Source organism: Dromiciops gliroides, chromosome 4 (genome assembly GCF_019393635.1).
Source record: "Dromiciops gliroides isolate mDroGli1 chromosome 4, mDroGli1.pri, whole genome shotgun sequence".
Lineage (NCBI taxonomy): Eukaryota > Metazoa > Chordata > Mammalia > Microbiotheria > Microbiotheriidae > Dromiciops > Dromiciops gliroides.
The window spans coordinates 231132940-231149140 of NC_057864.1; positions in this window are offsets into that span (position 1 = coordinate 231132940).

The window sequence follows — 16201 nt, forward strand, 5'->3', positions numbered from 1 at the left end:
AAGAAATGGGCGGGCAAAATGAGCAGACAGAGAAAGATGTGGACCATAGAAAGTTTCTTTAGTGACAAGGAAGATCGAGGTGCACTCTCAGAAAAGGATAGTAACATTAGGGCTCCTACATCCAAAGCTTCCAAGAAAAATATGAATTGGTCTCAGGCCACAGAAGCATTTAAAAAGGACTTTGAAGTTAAAGTAAGAGAGGTAGGGGGCAGCTAAGTAGCACGGTGGATAGAGCACTGGCCCTGGATTCAGGAGTACCTGAGTTCAAATCCAGCCTCAGACACTTAACACTTGCTAGCTGTGTGACCCTAGGCAAGTCATTTAACCCTCACTGCCCCACCAAAATAAATAAATAAATAAAAGTAAGAAAGATAGAGGAAAAAATGAGAGTGATGCAGGAAAGTCATGAAAAAAAAGTCAACAGCTTGAAAAGTAAAATGGAAAAGCTCTCTGAAGAAGATATGACCATAATAGAGCACTATTATACTGTAACAAATTATAGTTTTGGGGAAGCCTGAAAAACTTGTATAAATTTATGTTTATGAAGTGAACAAAACCAGGAGAACTACTAATAACATTGTAAAAGCAATTTTGAAAGACATAAGTCTAATCAATACAATGAAGAACTATTATTCAAGGTGACTGATGATAAAGCATTGTACCCACTTACTGAAACATAGAGTAGATTCAAGATACAGAACAAGATATATATTTTTGGAAATGGCTAATACAGGAATTTGTTTTATTTAGTTATGCATCTTTGCTATATAGGTTTTGGTTGTTGATTTTTCAGGGTGGGGAAAAGGGGAAAGAGAGTGGAGCAAGAATAGGATTCCTCCTACTACCACTACTGCCGTCAAATAAAAAGAGGACAGGAATTCAGAAGGAATGAGAGACAAGCAGGACAGTTATGAGAGTTACATATTGAATTAATGATGTACTTTAAAAGAAAAGAAAACCGGATACACAATTTTCTCTGTCTTCTCTGACTTGTATATGGAAATGCTCATTTTACTTAGTGTTTATCAAGTTAATAATTAAAATAAAATAAAAAGACTGGGTAGAAGAAACTGGGAATATGGGGCAGTTAGGTGGTGATGGGGCAGTTAGGTGGTACAGTGGATAAAACACTGGCCCTGGATTCAGGAGGACCTGAGTTCAAGTCCAGCCTCAGACACTTGACACTTACTAGCTGTGTGACCCTGGGGCAAGTCATTTAACCCTCATAATAGAAGAAGGAGAAGAAAGAAGAAGAAGAAACTGAGAATAAAAGAGAAACTTAAAGAGGGTATGACACCTGTCTTCAAATACTGAACAGGCTGTCATGTGGAACGGTGATTGTATGAGACTTTCTTTGCTTTGCCCCACATGACTGAATTGTGAGGCAAACTTCCAAAGAAGCAGAGCTGTCAAAAAGTGTAATGGACTGACTCTGGAGGCAGTGGTTTCTCATCAGCAGAAGTCTTCAAGCAGACTTAGGGCAGTTACTTATTGGGACGCTGTAAGGGGAATTCCTGTTCAGATAATGATTGGACTAAATAACCTTTGAAGTCCTTCCAGTTCTGTGATTCTGTGAGTGGGTGTGATATGAATAGGGAGAAATAAGAGTAAGGACTTCGTGTCAGAAGGAAGGCAGGCAGAGGAAAACAGCATGAAACAGGTATGGAAGTATATAAGACATGAATAGGCCACTTTATGTGGAACCAAAGCTTCACGTAACGAGTGTAAGACTAGAAAACACAGGACTAGATTATAAAGGGTTTTGAATGGTAGGCTAAGGAGCTTAGAATTTATTTATACTGGGATAAATGAGGAGTCATTAAAAGCTTTTGAGAAGGAAAGCAATATCATAAATGCAATGTTTTAGAAAGATTACTGGGACAAAAGTGGTATAAATTAGAGAAAAGAGATATGAATGAGGTCATAAGGTCACAGCAGAGGAGAAACAAAGGATAGATTCAAGAAACACTGAAGAAGAATAAAAAGAATATGGTAACTGTATAGATTGGCAGTTGGAAGAGTCAAAAATAATTCTGTGGTTTTGAGCTGCCTATAAGACTAGGAAAATGGTGTTAACACTAATGAATTTTCTAGTTAAAGGCTCAAGTTGGGGTTTTATTGGGGGGTGCAGGGGTGGGGCCCCAGCAGATGTGTCTATACCTCCTCCTTGCTTACAAGCCTTTTCCCTCACTTTGAAAATAAAACTTCTCTCTAATTCCTGACTCACCTGTCTCTGGCCTGCTTTGTTTGGCTCTGGCCATTCACAGGTTAGAGGCTGGTTCTGTTCAGTTGACAGAGTAGAGGAGACATATAGTCAGACCTTTACTCTACGACAATCACTTTGGTAACTGTGTGGAATGAATTAAAGAGGGGAGACACATGGAACAGGGAAACCAATTAGGAGGTAAAAGATGATAAGGGCCTATAATAGTACTGGTCATGTGAGTAAAGATGGAGAGAAATATGAAATAAACTACAGGAATTGAAATGACAAGATTTGGCAACTGATAAGCTATGTGAGATACGATGTTGATGCAAGCAAGATTTCAAACCTGGGTGGCTGGAAGGATGGCAATAACTGTGATAGAAATAGGAAGTTTGGAATAAAAGCAGGTTGAGGATGGGGAGGTGGGGAAGAGAGGTAATGAGTTCTGTTTTGTACAATGAGTTTGAGACATCTATGGTATATCCAATTTAAAATATGTAATAGGCAGTTGGAGAGGAAGGACTGAGGCTGAGGAGAGACATCTGCATAGAGATCTAATGAAATCTATGGGGGATGATAAAGTCACCAATTAAGAGAGTATTGAGAGGGGGCAGCTAGGTGGCGCAGTGGATAGAGCACCGGCCCTGGAGTCAGGAGTACCTGAATTCAAATCTGGCCTCAGACACTTAACACTTACTAGCTGTGTGACCCTGGGCAAGTCACTTAACCCCAATTGCCTCACTTAAAAAAAAATTTAAAAAAAAAAGAGAGAGAGTACTGAGAGAGAAGAAGGCCCAAGACAGAACCATAGAGTATATCCACAGTTAAGGGATATGACATGGATAACGAATGGGCAAAGTAGAATGAGAAGGAGGCAGGAGAAGAACCAAGAGAAAGCAATGTCATAAAAAAAAAAAAACCCAGGAGACTATCTAGAAGATGGTCAACAGTGACAAGGTCAAAATGACAAGGACTTAGGAGAGGCAAAGTTCTAGCAATTAAGAGAGCACCAGTAACTTTGAAGGAATGTTGAGTTCCAATTTAGACATATGAAGCTGAACATTTTGTCAAAGCAGCTAGGTAGAAATGTCTAGCATACAACTGAGAATGTAGAACAATGATTCAGTTAAGAATTTAGGAGCTATATAGCTTTGGGAGTCATCAACATAGAAGACATGACTGTGGGATTATGGGACTATATTAGCTCTCTTGATGAAAATATATTAGAAGATATATGCTATATAAGAAAATATATGGGCAGCTAGGTGGCGCAGTGGATAGAGCACTGGACCTGGATTCAGGAGGACCTGAGTTCAAATCCGGCCTCAGACACTTGACACTTACTAGCTGTGTGACCCTGGGCAAGTTACTTAACCCCAATTAACAAGCAAAAAAAAATTAAAAAAAAATATATATGTATATATACATATATATATAATGAAAACAATCTTAGAAATGGCCTATGGTTTAGGGGATAAAGTAAGAAATAGGACTTGAGCAAAAGAGTAAAGAAGAAAGAAAAGAACAGAGTAGTAGAGTATTGTAGAAGCTAAACTAGTGGAGTTCTAAGAAAATGTCAAATGTTATAAAGAGATCAGGAAGAATAAAGATTGAGAAAAGGCCAGTGAATTTGGATATTAGTAGATGATCCTGTAACCTTCAAAAACACCTCATTGCAGTGGAGAAGCAAAAGAAAGCATGCATAAGGTAAAGCAGAGCCTATATAAAGTAAGAAAATGGTGGGGCGGCTAGGTGGTATAGTGGATAAAGCACTGGCCCTGGATTCAGGAGTACCTGAGTTCAAATCCAGCCTCAGACACTTGACACTTACTAGCTGTGTGACCCTGGGCAAGTCACTTAACCCCAATTGTCTCACCTAAAAGAAAAAAAAAAAAGAGTGGATGGAAGCAACAAAGTGAAGTCAGATCAAGTGAAAGCATTTAGACACATTTAGATAGCTGCCCCATGCACTGTCTGATTTAAAACAGGGTCAGTGTTGGGGCGCCTAGATGATGCAGTGGATTAAACACTGGCCCTGGATTCAGGAGGACTTGAGTTCAAATCTGACCTCAGACACTTGACACTTACTTGTTGTATGATCCTGGTCAAGTCACTTCATTGCCCCATAAAAAATAAAATAAAATAAAATAGGGTCAGTGTTATAATTACAGCTGATATTTATTAAGAACTTTAACATTTTCTAAATTATATATCTATCTATATCTATATATCTATATCCATATCTATCATCTTGTTTGAGTCTCATAGCAACCCTAAGAGGTAGAATGTAAACAGAATAAAAGTTCTTTGAGGGCAGGGATGCTCCCCAATCCCAACCACAGGGCTTGGCACATAGTAGTGGCTTATTGGCTGCTTTTTGATTGCAATAGTAATCAATTTCCCTATTTTACACATGAGGAAATAGGTTCAGAAAGGTTATATGACTTATCCAAGGGCTAATGGCTAGTAAGGGAGATTTGAGCCTGATTCCAAGTTCAGCACTCTAAATACTATAACGAACCTGCTTTCTCTATTAGTTTGTTATTGGTCCCCCAAAATAACACAAAATAAATTGCCTCTTCCATAATGATTTCCTATTCCTCACCACTTTCCTGAAGGAACTGAGGTGGCATTGGCTATAGGTGGATGATGAGTGATTCCTGGGCAGATCCCATGATCCTTTTCTTTGAGGTAATTTCTTGTGGGTAGCTGAGGACCTGGAGATAAGGAATATAACCATGGGTTAAGGATGAGTTCAAAAAAGGTTCACTAAGAAAACAGGAGCCAAACCTCAAAGTAAAACTAATACAATTGTGGCAGCTAGGTGGCACAGTATATAAAGCATTGGCCCTGGATTCAAGAGGATCTGAGTTCAAATCTGGCCTCAGACACTTGACACTTACTAGCTGTGTGACCCTGGGGAAGTCACTTAACCCTCACTGCCCTGCAAAACAATAAATAAAATAATAGAATCATCCCCCAAAGACATAAGGGAAGGGGAAGAGGAATCAGAATTTCATAATGTAATGGAAATACAGCAAAAATAAATAATAATCCCCAAATATAAGAACACCAGGCATATAAGGATTCTTGTAATCCTCACTGCAAGAGATATCAAATTACTTAAAATGACAAATAAACTGATTTCTAAAGAGTGTCTCAGCCTTACCTGTAGCTTGATTTGGAGAATAATCACCAGATGTTAATTCTAGAACACACCAGAAAAAAAGGGCAACAGAAGGGACAACATAGGCCTTTTCCTCCTTCCCACTTTTTTCTCCCTATTACAAGATCGCAAGCCCTTTACTTGGTGTATTTCTCTATTTAGTATGCTCCCTCTCACAGTCTCCCTTTCCTCTTGAACATTTTCTTCCTTTCTGTGCCCATTCCTCCCCATTTCTCTGCTCTCCACAATACATACCTGGATCTACCTGTGGATTTCCTGGAACAGAATGGTAAGGAACTGCTTTTTGGGGGGGCCTGGACACCTCACAGCATGGAAATATGCTCATGTTATGAGAGGTGTGTTGATTAAAAGCCCCATTTTGTTCCTTTGGGAGTTAGTTGATGAGATGGATCAATAACAGCCCTGAAATTCCTGGCCATCATAAGCAAGCCTCCGGGAAGTGAGATGATCTTACAGAGAGAGTTCAGACATGGAAATTCCACCTTGGGTTCTTGAGCAATGTAAATTATCTAAGCTTAAGGAAAAAGAGGCAGAGATGAAAACAGAGAAAAATATATATAACCGTCTCAACAAATGGAACCTAATGACTTAAGCCTCAGTTTCCTCACCTGTAAAATGAGATAGACTATATGATTTCTAAGGCCCTTTCCCTGCTGTGCTTACTAACCAATCCAACTTTACATGGTCATTTACCTACAAATCCCTTGTCCCCTTGTCTTACTGCTGCTCACTCCTTTCCAAAACACAGGGATCAGCCTCTCCACTTCCATTCAAATGCTGCAAGACATCCCACATTCTAGTCTACTAGGTCCACTATGAATTTATCTAATCTAATCTCAACCGGGCCCTCATGGGAACAAGGCATATTCTCCCATATTCTCCACAGACTAAACTTTCTCTTCCCTCCTCAAGCCTCCCATATTGTCCCTCCCTCCACCCTCTCAGAAGACCTTGCTTTGGACTTCACTGTAAAAATTAAGGCCATCAGGGGCAGCTAGGTGGTGCAGTGGATAAAGCACTGGCCTTGGATTCAGGAGGACCCGAGTTCAAATCCAGCCTCAGACACTTGACACTAGCTGTGTGACCCTGGGCAAGTCACTTAACCCTCATTACCGTGCAAAAAAACAAAAAACAAACAAAACAAAAAAATTAAGGCCATCTAGGGGCAGCTAGGTGGCACAATAAATAAAGCACCAGCCCTGGATTCAGGAGGACCTGAGTTCAAATCCAGCCTCAGACACTTGACACTGACTAGCTGTGTGACTCTGGGCAAGTAGCTTAACCCTCACTGCCCTGCCCCCCCCCAAAATTAAGGCCATCCAGCATCCTCTTCTCCCCCTTTCTAGACCTCAAATCTCCTCAACATTATCCTTGATTTTCTCCTTTGCCTCAGCTTTGCAAAACATGGCCTTCTCCTTGGCAACAACAACTCCTGTATTTGTGCCCTTGTTCCTCTCCCTCACTTTCTTTCTTCCTCATTGTCAAACTCTACTTATCTACTGGCATTTCCCCTGCTTTCTACAAACATGTTCAAATCTACCCATTTTTTAAAAAATAAAAATACAAAAAATAAAACCCCAAACAAAAAAAACCCAAACTTGCACTAGATCCTAATATCCCTTTCAGCTACTATTCTGTATCTCTTCTCCCTTTCAAAGACAAACTTCTAGAAGAAGCTATCTATATTCACTGCCTCTATTTTCCCACCTACCCCCTATCATTTCTTACCCCCTTGCAATCTGACTTTTATCCCCACTATTCAACCAAAGGTAGTCTCCCCAGGTCTTCAGTGATCTCTTTACTGCTAAATCCAATGGTCTTTTCTCATCATTCTTTATTTCTCTGCAGGATTTGTGGAATACCCCCTTGTCAATGGACCAGAACGAACCTCTAACCTGTGAATGACTGGAGTCAAACAGAGCAGGCTAGAGTCACGAGAATCAGGGATTAAATAGAAGTTTTATTTTCAAAGTGAGGAAAATGGCTTGCAAGCAAGCCCTAATGGGGAAACCCTAGGCACTGCAATCAATCATTGTTTCTAAGGGCTCCTACCAGATCCTTCTGACCACTCCCACAGCTGCCAAACTTGTGGGTGTGTACTCCTGGATCCTCTGAAAAAAGCCCTTGCTCCTACAGAACCCTCCAAGGACCTCAAGGATCATCTAAAATGCATCTAGAGGGGCAGCTAGGTGGCGCAGTGGATAGAGCACCAGCCCTGGAGTCAGGAGGACCTGAGTTCAAATCCAGCTTCAGACACTTAACACTTACTAGCTGTGTGACCCTGGGCAAGTCACTTAACCCCAATTGCCTCACCAAAAAAAAAAAAAAATAAATAATAAAATGCATCTAGAAGCAGCCCACACTCAGATAAGACGGCTGTCCCAAGATTCTGGATGAGGGCTGAATATACCATGCAAGTTTTTTGCCTCTTCCCTTTTGTTATGTGCCCAGTCACCAAGGCCCTGATTCAAGTGTGTTGGCATTTTCTCCCTCTAATTCTTACCTCCCTCCTTTCTGCTTGCAAGCAAACAATATCTAGCAATGATACATGGGACACCCTTGAGGAACTGATCCCCTGGGATACCTGCCTTTTCTTTATTTTCAGACCCCCCTCTCCCTTTGGCCAAAAAGGGGAAATGACAAAATACTAGGAGACCACCTGTTTTCCAGAGCTAAGGCCCAGCTGCGCCCTGAGCTTGGCAGGACAACAATCCTTTGCAATCATTCTCTGGATGATCTCACCCTCTGGCAAAAAAAAAAATCACATAAATCATCAGGGGTTCTCTGAGCTAGACAAGTACAGGACAAACTTGGAGTCCTGCAATGAATCAAACTTGTCACATTCTTGCTGTTACCCCTCACTGTTAGGGCAACAGCTCACTGGGCATTGAGATTTCCCCACACCGCCTTGGGTCCCCCCACTAGGGGCAGGGCCCCAGCACATGTGTCTATAGCTCCTCCTTGCTTGCAATCCTTTTTTGTCCCTCTGATAATAAAACTTCTCTTTGATTCCCGATTCTCTTGTGTCTAGACTGTTCTGTTCAGCTCTGGCCACTTACATTGCTATTTAGGGTACCACCATTTGGTCTAGTTTTCCAATCCAAGAGCCATATTCTAGGCACTATTTTTACTTATTGCCCATATTCAATCAATTGCCAACTCATCAATTTTACCTCCCCAACATCTCTCATATCTGTCTCCTCTCCATTTACACTATAACCATTATAGTTCAGCCCTCTTGTGTAGACTTCTGAAATAGCCTCCTAATCTGGTACCCAGCCTGCCTCTCCCCTCTGTAATCCACCCTCCACACATATTTTGTGGAAGGTGTACTCTACCCTGTTCAAGAATTATCAGTGGCTCTACAGAGACAGCCAGGTAGCCTGGGGTCATGAGGACTTGAGTTCAATTCCATCCTCAGACACAAGCTGTGTGTCTCAACTGTAAAATGGAGATCATACTAGAGCCTGCCTCCCCAGGGTTGCTGTGAAGATCAAATGAGATAGGGACAGCTAGGTGGCGCAGTGGATAGAGCACCGGCCCTGGAGTCAGGAGGACCTGAGTTCAAATCTGACCTCAGACACTTGACACTTACTAGCTGTGTGACCTTGGGCAAGTCACTTAACCCCAATTGCCTCACTTCCCCCCCCCCCAAAAAAAAGATCAAATGAGATAAAATTTATAAAGTACTTAAGTGTCTGGCACATAATAGGTACTTGTAAAAAATGATTGTTTCCTTCCTTCCTCCATTACTACCTGTACAACAGGGGTTCTTAAGCATTTTTGTGTCATAGACGGTTCTGGCAGTGTGGTAAAGCCTATGACCCCTTCTCTGAATAATGTTTTTAAATGCAAAATATAAAGAAAACCAATTTTTTTTTTAAAAGCACAAGTTCATGGACCCCTGGTCCAAACCCATGCTCAAGGATAAAAGAACCAACTCCTCCATTTTGAAAAATCAACAACTCTGAAGCAAATTAAATTCATACCAGCTTTGAAGTAGACCCTGAGCCATTTGGTGGTTAATAAATCTTCAAGAAATATCCTTATCGGGGCAACTAGGTGGCACAGTGAATAGAGCACCGGCCCTGGAATTAGGAGCACCTGAGTTCAAATCTGACCTCAGACACTTGACACCTACTAGCTGTGTGACCCTGGGCAAGTCACTTAACCCCAATTGCCTCAGTAAAAAAACAAAATAAAATAAAATATTCTTATCTCCAAAGACACCCCTAACTGTTGGTTATAGTGCTCTAAGACCCATCCTATTTTATATCCCCTTATCTTATTGTTTGTGCTCAAGCCTTGAACTGTCAAGCTGATTTGTGTATCGAAGGGATATATGTGTGTATGCATGTGTGCACACACATATATGTATGTGTGTATATATATACACATGGATAGATAGATATAGATTAATTGCCTTTTTTTAAACTGAAGGAATTAAAACCCACTTCTCAGAAAAACAAACCAATATCCTTTGGAGATTAGTGTTTCACATGTAAGGAACAAGAAGAAGATCACTATGGTTTGGGTAGAGTGTATAAAGACTGGAGAAGTAAGGAAGGAGTCCGATTGTGAAGTTTTAAATTACCAAGAATTTATATCTGATCCTAGGATAGAATTTGAGTAGGTGGGGTTAACATAGTTAAATCTGTGCTTGGGGATATGACTTGAGGAAAGGAGGCTTTAAATAAGGAAGCTGCTGCAATAATACAAATAAGAGGGGATGGGGACCAGGACTAGGGTGGTGCTTGTGTGATTGATTAGAAAAGGGGACTTATGCCAGAAATGTTGTGAAGATAAAATCCAGCATTTGAGAACTGATTGGAGATTTATGACATGTAGGCAAAAAACTAAAGAAGGCTAGCTAATAGTTATGAGAAACAATTAAAGGGAAAGGGTGTGGTGCAGCATAAGCTTTGGAAGTAGAAGAAAGTGCCAGATTTAAATCTCTTGCCTCTGCCACTTTGAAGTGGTTTTGGCAAGTCATTCATTCAACATCTCTGGAGCCTCTTGACGTCCTCTGTAGGAAAAAGGTGGGTGGGTGGGGGAAGGAGGAGGATACCCTTTCATTTCCTCCCTGTGGGGTTTAAAAAGTTTCCAGAGACAGTTTGTGGGTAATTTAATCTTTTTATTAATAATGGCAGCATTTTAATAAAAGGATGGTCAATAGGACATCTCTCTGTCTTAGACCAATGACTGTTATAGAAAGGGGCTCATATCTTATATGCCCTTTTGGAAGAGGAAGGCCATCAACTCTCATTGGTTAATTACTTTGATTGTATCATCCATTTCTAAGTTCCTCCCCTCTTCCCCAACCTTGGGCAATCTATTCGAAGAATTTATGTCCTGCCAGAGCATGAGGAAAACACAATGGCTACTTCACCTGGGTAGGGTCTCAACGAGAAAGTCCAATCTCATCAGCAAAGTCTTTCAAGAGGCAGAACTTTTTAAAATCAGAAAAAAGGGGGGGGCGCCAATAATTCAAATCATGAGTTATTCATAATCATTTCTTTCATCCCCTACCAGTTCTAACATTCTAGTAAATGAAAAGTTAATATATTTTCTTTGACAGTTTTTTCTCTGCATGCTTGGCCGTTCATTCTATCTACCATACACATACTGGGTAACATTTAGATTCCTTATTTTATAGGGGGGGTGGGGAAGGCGAGAAGGAGGTCCACCTACACTTCTTGATCCCTCCGCAGGGGGTCGTATAGACCCCAGCTTCTTAAACTTTTCCCACTTGCGACCCCTTTTCGCCCGAGAAAGTTTTACGGGACCCTGCGTATATCGGTTTATAAAATAGGTATACAAATCGAACATTTACTGTCAAATTGTTCGTGACCCCACATTCAGTTATGAGAGCCCAAATAGGGTCACTAGCCACGGAAGGGATGGAGCCAAAAGATGGGGTGGCACCGCCCCTTTCCGCTCCGCCCCTCCAACACCCTCGGGGAGACTGGGGGCCAGGACTGAGAGGAAGGACTCAGCTGGTACAGGCCTTCCTTCCCTGAGCCGCTTGGCTGCAGTTCCTACCGCTGCTCCTGCTCCCCAGCTACCTACGGTCCAGATCCTTGGGGAAAAGAGAAAAGGGACACTAATCCCGCCGCATCACCTGCAGGAGCAGAAGACCGAGAGCACTCCTTGGAACCCAGGAAGTACCAGGGAGGATCAAACAGGAAGTTTGGATCTTCACCTCACACTTTCAGTCCCCCTTACTTCGCCCTTCCCGTTACTCTCTAGAACCGGAGGACTAAGCCTCCCCTCCTTCAGCAAAGCTCATGTGCAGCCGGTGCCCTGCCCCCCCTCCCCCTCCCCTCCCCCGCCCAGGGTGAGGATGGGGGTCTCGGGGAGGTTTTACCTCACTCATTTTTCTGCAAGAGAGATTTCAAGTGCTCTGCCCCACTGTAAGAAATAAAAATACTGGACTTTTCTTTTTGGTGAATCTATGAAGACATTATTACATTCTTGCAAGAATGGGCAGGCACGGGGGTTAGCTAGGTGGCACAGTGGATTAAGCACCAGCCTTGGATTCAGTAGTACCCGAGTTCAAATATGGCCTTAGACACTTGACTAGCTGTGTGACCCTGGGCAAGTCACTTAACCCCCATTGCCCCACAAAAGAAAAAAGAAAGAAAAAAGGCATGCACTATAAAGAAAAGTGTCTCTTTTGCCTCAGCAAACTATTATTTTTAATCCATAATCCTATCCCAAAGGACCCTCCCCTCCCCTCTTCCCTTCATCGGTTGAGGACTAAGAAGTGTACAATCTTCCCGGAACACCTCTATGTATTTCCCCTTAACATGTCCCCCTTCCAACCAGAGGATATACATTCCATGTTGGAAAATGGCAGCAGTCCCCACCTTTTCGGTGTTGGCAGTTAATATGCATAAACTAATTAAGCAAGCTCGGTACAGACCTTTGGCACACTTGGACTAGGTAGACTATTAGCCTCGAAGGTTACTTCTATATCTACTTTTAGGCACCTGAAAAACTATCTTTTAGCCTTTGAGGCCTCTTCCTGCAATCCTCTTTTCTTACCCAGACTCCCTACTTGTCTTGTTTTCCGAGATAACAGCATTTTTCTGGTGGGAGACTTAATTTCATTTCTCTCACCACGTGAACCCGTTACAGTGCCACAGAAAAGCATTATCAACTGCGTTTTAGTCTAACTCCAGCCATAGAACTGGGTCCCAAATCCTGGCTTGCCATCTTGCAAAAGTTTATCCTTGGTCCATTAGATTGTAAGCTCCTTGAGGGCAGGGTCGTTTGCCTCTTTTTGCATGCCCAGCTTAATAAATGATTATTTAACAAATATAGGTGAAGATGGTCTACAGATGCAGAAAGAACTGGGAAGAGGGCTGGCAACACAGTTTGAACACATTAAAATATCAATGATGTGATTATCACCATAATATATATTTATTTAATATTAAAATATTAGTCTATAAAATATTGCCACTATAATATTTTTTCCAGGCCTTTCTGAAATCATCCTTTGTCATTTCTTATAGCATAATAATATTCCATCACCATCATTTACCACAGCTTGTCTATCCATTCCCCAATTGATGGGCATTCCTTTGATTTCCAATTCTTAGCCACCACAAAAAGAGCCACTATAAATATTTGTGTACAAATTTTTCTCTTTTTGGGAATATCTTTGAGATATAACCCTAGCAGTGGTATTGCTGGATCAAAGAGTATGCACAGTTCTATAGTCCTTTGGATGTAGTTCCAAGTTGCTCTCCAGAATGGTTCTTTCTCTCTTTTTTTCCTTTAGGGTCACCCATACCAGGAGGATTATCTAGAAAAAGCCTAAAAGCATTTAAATGGTGGAAGATTCTTAGGATCTTGTAACCATAGGATAATTTTCCTATGCTTCCTCTTATCCTCACTCCCTATTCCCAACCCCACAATGGATTAGCCTAGTTTTTCCTTAACAACAAAACAGACCAGGGGTTCCCATGTTTTCTCCCCACCCCACCCACCACCACAGCATGGGTTTGTTCAGCTATTTTCAGTTGTGTCTGATTCTTTGGGATTCTATTTGGGATTTTCTTGGCAAAGATACTGGCCATTTTCTTCTTCTGTTCCACCACAAAAAGTGACACTATAAATATTTTTGTATATATTTCAGAGGAGGAAGTTCCTCACTGTCTTTGTTCTCATTAGGATATATACTGTATTAAAGAGTCATGGTTTAATGACTTTTCTAATATAGTACCAAACTATTTTCCAAAACTGGTTGAACCAATTTATAGCTCTGCCAACAGTGTATTAGTGTCTTGCCAAAGCCCCTGAATATTTACTATTTCTCTCTTTTATTGTCTTTGCCAAGTTAGTGGCTTCAGGTAGTCCAATAATTCTTAAATTATCTCTCCTGGATTTATTTTCCAGATAATTTGTTTTTCTGATGAGTTACTTTACATTTTCTTCTATTTTTCCTTCTTTTGATTCTGTTTGATTCTTGATGTCTCCTGGAGTCATTAGCTAGCTTTCATCTGCCCAATTCTAATTTTTAAGGAATTATTTTTTTCAGTCATAATTTCAGTCATCCATTTGGCCAATTATATATATTTTTAAGAGTTCTTTTCTTCATTAGATTTCCCCCCCATTTGGTCAATTGTATTTTTTAAGGAATTGTTTTCTTCAACCAATTTGTGTACTTCCTTTTCTTTTCTTTCTTTCTTTCTTTTTTTTTTTTTAGGGGCAATGAGGGTTAAGTGGCTTGCCCAGGGTCACACAGCTAGTAAGTGTCAAGTGTTGTCTGAGGCCAGATTTAAACCCAGGTCCTCCTGAATCCAAGGCTGGTACTTTATCCACTGCACCACCTAGCTGTCCCCTTGTATTTGATTTTTAAAATCCTTTTTGAACTCTTGCAATAAGGCTTTTAGGTATTAAGACCAATTCATTTTCACCTTTGAGGCTTCACATGTAGGCATTTTGACAGTGTTGTTCTCTTCTGAGTTTGTGTTTTGGTCTTCCCTGTTGCCATAATAGGTTTCTATGGGGAAAAAAAAAAAAAGAAAAGAAAAGAAAGGGGCAGCTAGGTGGCGCAGTGGATAGAGCACTGGCCCTGGATTCAAGAGGACCTGAGTTCAAATCCAGCCTCAGACACTTGACGCATACTAGCTGTGTGACCCTGGGCAAGTTACTTTACCCCAATTGCCTCAAAAAAAAAAAAAGGTTTCTATGGTAAGGATTCTTTTCCTGTTTCTTACTCATATTTTAGCCTATTTCATGACTTTTAAAGTTGAACTCTGTTCCAGGGGCACAGGGCACAGTGTCTTTTCCCAAGCTACTTGTGCTGGGGGTCAGGGGCCTGATCACTTGCTTTTTGCTCCAGGGCCTCAGGGGCTTGCAGCTTGCTCACTGCCCTGGAGTGGCCTCACCTATTTACATTTATTGTGTATGGGATTCCCCAGGCTGCAGTTTGCCTTCTGTTTAGGATTGGAGGCCTCATGTCTGGCCTACTGTTCCATTAGCCTGCTGAGCCAGGACTGAGGGGCCTCAGCTGCTGATCTGTGCTGTGGTTCCTCCTGCAGGCTTGCTCAGATACCCTATGCACTGGGTTGTACTCTTCTTTAATAAATAATTTAATAAATACTAATTTCCTTACTTCTTAGTCCATTTATCGTTTGAAATGTTGTCTTCTGTACACTTGACCTCAAAACCTTTAGTACTGGTTTCAACTTTCACTGGTACATGAATCAGGCAGAGAATGCCATCCCTGCAGGGGTCAAGGGTAGATGATTATCTCTGATCACAAGTGAGAAAGGGTGAATGCCAATGGCTAGTTTCTTCTTATAGCTGATACACCAAGTTGCTATTTGGTATAACATTCTTTGCCGTTCACTATCTCAGTGTGAATAGTGAGAGACAAAGCACAAAAGAGACTCATGCAAAGTAGAAAGTTGAGACTAGTGTAAACTACTGTGCCTTATTCAAGGCGCCTTGGGATGTAACATTGTACTCACTTTCAATTTAATTCAGTAAAAGTGTTTCAATTCTTATGTGTGAGTGACCCTTTCAGGTTACTGAAGTTGGGGAAGAGGTTGAATGGGAATGGGGGAGCAAGGGACAAAGCATCCAAAGGATTGTGAATTTCTTCTAGTATTAGCTCATACTCTTAGATTATGTAAAATCTGGGGATTTGCTAAAAGGGATTTGTGAGAATCAGGGTACCACCCCCCTGCTGAGAAATACATTGTGAGAACCAGGGCAGAGCCACCCTGAGGAGAAAGCATGTGACTAGCAACCAGAATTTATATCTATTCATAGAACCTTTACATCTATTCATAGAACCTCCTGTAAGTCATAAGTCATGTCAATCAATGCTACCAGCCAATTAGCTTGGAGCTGGGGGGGGGAGGACCACCCCTCTTGCAGTGCCACAGGGAGCTTCCGATGGAGGAGAATGGGGGAATCTTGGAGGTCTCAGCAGAAGACGAAGGCCAGGGGAGATAGGCTTTTTCTTAAACTTTCTGAACTCCATGTGTTCTCTTTACTAACCCCTAATATATATATTTGAGGGGCAATGAGGGTTAAGTTACTTGCCCAGGGTCACACAGCTAGTAAGTGTCAAGTGTCTGAGGCCAGATTTGAACTCAGGTCCTCCTGAATCCAGGGCTGGTGCTTTATCTGCTGTGCCACCTAGCTGCCCCAACATATTTTAATAAATGCTTAATGCCCAAAGACTAGTGCTATAAGCTTCTAATTTAAGGTGACCACACATTAGATTTTTAAACATAACAATTAGATTTTTAAACATCACAGTTTAGACTCTCAATTCTCTTGCA